The 3,907-nt window shown below is 40.9% G+C and overlaps 1 pseudogene; it reads right to left on the bottom strand.

Annotated features, from left to right (window-relative positions):
• Positions 1 to 373: 373 nt before the first annotated feature.
• LOC130874150 (60S acidic ribosomal protein P0-like) lies at positions 374 to 1,227 on the bottom strand (annotated as a pseudogene).
• Positions 1,228 to 3,907: the final 2,680 nt, after the last annotated feature.

Genomic DNA, 3,907 nt, shown 5'->3' with positions numbered 1-3,907 from the left:
GGTATTCTTACAGATTCCTAAACTACAAGACTTCCTAAATCCTGACAGGTTCGGCAACACAGCAGAAGGCAAATGCTGCCTTGAAGTTCCTGCTCTTAACAACAATAGAGGACCCTGGGTAACGGTTCTCTAAGTAGCCAATCAAGTAAGTTCTCTGTCATTTTTTCAAATCACTAATCCAGGTGAAATTTTATCCTTCTCAAGAACTCTGATGCAGTTTGACAGCTGGTAGGTTTTGCCAGTTTAAAAGGGACAACCTCACAAAACAGATTTCAGCATAACTTCTTACTTTAAATAAAAGGTGTTGGGCACCAGAAAGGTGTTCTCTCAACAGAGGAGCACCAAGCTGATTGAGCTGGTTGCTTTGAGTAGATTAGTCAGAAACCTTGTCTGGGGCTGCAGTAGCAACAGAAGCAATGGTGATGGTTGCAGCCAGAGGGGCAGCAGTTACAAAATGTAGATGGATTAGCCAAGAAGACCTTTACCTTTTCAGAAAGTGGGAATGTGTACTCAGTCTCCACAGACAAAGCCAGGACCCTCTTTGACCCATTGGTAATAGAGTGGGCCATGAAGGCATCAGTCAGGAAACAAATTTGCAGACAAACACTGGTAACATTTAGGATATCTTCTAGGAAGTGAGAATGCCGAGTCTACCCTGCAATGTCAAGCTCCTCTGGGTTGTAAATGCTGGCATTGCCAAACACCTGCTGCATGATCAACGCAATGGAGGAGGAGAGATGTTCATCATGTCCAACATTGTGGCTTCACTGGCTCCTACTCTGTTTCCAGTTTTTATCAGCGGCACATCACTCAGAATTTTAGTGGCATCTCTGGATATTTTAATGATGACATATAAAACCCAAAAGAAATAAGTCTACTCTATGTTCTTGGCTGGCACAATGGCTTAACCCAGGGTGATGGCCGTAACTAATACCTTATTGGCCAGCAGCATGTCTCTAATCTCAGAGAGGACCTCTTGTTGAACACAAGGCCCACATTTCTCTGAATATGATGTAACAGTTTATCCCAAGCTGGGATGTTTTCCAGATGGGTTATACTTGCCCATCAGTACCACAGCCTTCCCTCACAGAGATATGTGGGTCTGCTGCATCTACTTAGAGCCTACATTGTCTGCACCTGTGAAGAAGTGTTTAGGCTAATCATCAGAAGGTGTATGATTTTAAGGAAGTAGAAGGACTTCCATGTTGCCTTGTCTTCTGTGGGCATCATGGTGGTACATTAGGGATTGCCACACAGGGTTTAAAGACATTGTCTTTCTAATATGATACCAGGTGAGAAAGGGAGTTATTAGATTTTTTAAGACTAACACGGCCTGAAATGGATGAGCAGTTACATTCGTTAAAAACAAAAAAGAGAACTATGAATTTGTAAAAGCAGTTCTACTGATAGAGGACTACAGAGCTTCAAAGCTTGTCATTGTACAGTTAAAGAGTCATTGAAATGAGTAAGGCAAAGGGAAGAACAAAGATACCTTCTACAGTAGATATCGTTTTTATGGCTCTTTAGGGACCTGCCCAGTAAAGAATTTCTGTTATATTGAAACAGAGCCCAGCAAACAACCTTGAAGCACCAGAAAAGAAACAGTATATGCACACACCATTGGAAAAGTCACTGGATCTGAAATATATTTGGCCATTTCTACCTGCATTCATGACATAATGGAATAGAGAATCTTTAAAATTACTTTGTTCAAATTATAATCAGTAACAATTTGGTCCGGGAGAATTGTCTGTATTCTGTCAATCGTATTTTAAATAAACGCTTATTGACCAGGCAGGAAGTATATGAAGATCAACCAGACAGAAAGTAGAGTCAGGGAAATGAGAACAGGAGTATTCTCGGGAAAAGGAAGCCCATTCCTCCGAGTCCTGCCCAGACCACTGAAGAAGCAAGGTATGATCTGCCCTGCTGACAAAGGTACCCATCCATGTGGCTAACATATATAAGAATAATTGGTTGATATAAACTACAAGAGCTAATAAGCCTGAGCTAATGGGACAATCAGTTTAAAATCTTCTGGAGACCTCTGTGTGATTTTTGGGGGGACTAAAGGGCTATGGGAACAGGGCAGGACAGAAACCCCAACAAATCAGGCCCTCATTCTACAGAATGGCACCCACGTGCATAATTGCATTGACAGAAAGCCAAAGAAAGCTTGGGAAAGAATAGAATAAAGCATGTTTTCTTGGTACCAGCAAATTCTTGGTTCTGCTCTGTTTGTTAGAGGCAAACACTCTCATTTAAGAGAGGCTTCATCACTCAGCTTTAGCTGCAAAATCCTGCAGCTCTTTATGAGTTTCTGCCATGAAACACTTAAATGGTGTTGATAAATGCTGACTGCATGCTTCTTGGTTTTCAGTGATAGCAGGAAAAAAGCTATGCTGTTTTAAAATGCCAGCTTTCTGGGCCATCCTGCCAAGGCAAACTTTTACTCTTTGAGGCAGGAGGTCTGGCTACAGAGAGAGCATTTAAATGTTGCTTGTAGATACACTGCTACAGCTTGCTTGCTGGCAGGGACCTTGAAATGCCATAGATTTGTGGCAATAAATGTTGCTAGAGCCGGTACCTCTGCCATGAGGCTGAAATATCAGAAAGCTAAGAAATGGGCTGAATCCAGCGGCCAAAGCCATGGCTTTAATCCTCTCCATACTGCTTAGCAAATTAAAGACTCATGTGGTCATAAAAAGAGAGATATACAGTAAAAAAAGAAAACCTATAAATAGTTTACAGTGTGTTACAAATATATACAGGCTTGAAAAAAAATGTTAAAGTCTTTAAAATAAAAAAAGAAAGAGAGTAGTTGGGTGAGGTGGTACACACCTTTAATGCCAAGACTTGGGAGGCAGAGGTAGATTGACCTCTATGACTTCAAGGGGCAGAGGTACATTGACCTTTGTGAATTCAAGGTGTGGTGGTTGACACCTGTAATCCCAATGCTTGGGAGGCAGAGGCAGAGAGATCTCTGTGATTTCAAGGACAGCCTGGCTACAGAGTTAGTTCCAGGACAAAGATACACAGAAACCCTGTCTCAGAGAACCAAACATTAAAAATAAGAGTAAAAGAAATAAAAAGTAAAGCTGCATAAAGATGGAAAACACACAGAGAATCTGGATACTGTATGTTATTATGCTCTCTTAGAATTGTTTGAATGCTGATGAAGGAACAACAGCTGCTAAAACATATTTGATTATAAGTGCCTATGAATTAATCCAAGATAGATATTTTGAAAATATCTTGACTTCAAAACTGAAGTCAAGAGGTATGTTACTTTGGAGAAGAAATTTTGCTTTTGTTTCTACAGGAAATGAGAGGTTGTAGACTCATTCTGAGTTAAGAAAAATCAAGTTGTTCAAGGAAGACCACTTGAGAAATCTCTGGTAGGAACAGATGGCCCAGATGTCTGAATTCTACATTCAGAACAGATTCAAGACTGCTGCCTAAGATGATCAAGCCTCACAGGATACTCCAGTCAGGACTTGATCATAACTCTAAATTTTCTTTAGGTCCCCATAAGATTATCAGTGATCCCAACCAGCAGGAAGTAGCCTGGAAAACTACACCCACATTTCCAAAAAATGGACTATGAATATTTTCCTTTGTTTAAAAAAAAGAGGGGGAAGTGGTGTGGGAGAATTGTCCATATTCTGTTAATCATATTTTAAATAAGTGCTGATTGGCCAGGCAGTAAGTATAGGCAGGTCAACCAGACAGGAAGTAGAGGCAGGGAAATGAGAACAAGAGTATTCTGGGGAGAAGAAAGCCCATTCCTCCGAGTCCTGCCCAGACCACTGAAGAAGCAGGGTATGATCTGCCCTGCTGGCAAAAGTACCCATCCATGTGGCTAACATATATAAGAATAATGGGTTGATATAAACTACAAGAGCTA

The sequence above is a fragment of the Chionomys nivalis genome, chromosome 5 (assembly GCF_950005125.1).
Source record: "Chionomys nivalis chromosome 5, mChiNiv1.1, whole genome shotgun sequence".
NCBI lineage: Eukaryota > Metazoa > Chordata > Mammalia > Rodentia > Cricetidae > Chionomys > Chionomys nivalis.
Note: the sequence above shows the minus strand (reverse complement) of the source record. Positions and strands in the feature narration are given on the sequence as shown.